Source organism: Strix uralensis, chromosome 2 (genome assembly GCF_047716275.1).
Source record: "Strix uralensis isolate ZFMK-TIS-50842 chromosome 2, bStrUra1, whole genome shotgun sequence".
In the NCBI taxonomy this organism is placed as follows: Eukaryota; Metazoa; Chordata; class Aves; order Strigiformes; family Strigidae; genus Strix; species Strix uralensis.
The window spans coordinates 1,181,277-1,181,780 of NC_133973.1; positions in this window are offsets into that span (position 1 = coordinate 1,181,277).

The following is a 504-nucleotide window of genomic DNA, read 5'->3' on the forward strand; positions in this document are numbered from 1 at the left end:
AGGATGTTCCTGGCTTAGAAATGCCCCGCTGGTTTGTTGGGCTGGCCCTTTTATATCGCCTCTAACATTTGGCTTCCAGATGTTATGCTTCCAGATCCAAGTGCAATGTGTCATTGCTTAGCAAACCTTCTCTGAGTTACAGACACGTCCAATTACTTTTAAGGTGGAATTCTGCAAGTACAGTAAGTCTGCAGACCGTAAGAGCTGGGTCTTCCCACCACCACAAACCATCTGTGATCCCTTGTTGCAGAGCTACTGTATAGAGCAAGATACACCTTGTAGTACAGCTGTCATAGACATCCCACTTTTATCCTCAAGACAGCTGTTAAGTTTGAAAACTACTTCATTTGAAATTAAAGGTCTATTTGAGGTTGCCATTTTCCATCGTTAGTAGCATGCAACAAAATGTGAGTGTGTGTGTGTGTCCCCACCCTCTTTTCCCTCAGTACATGTGACATGATTCTGCCAGTCCCTAGAAAGAAGGGAATTGGACAAGGTGGGGGA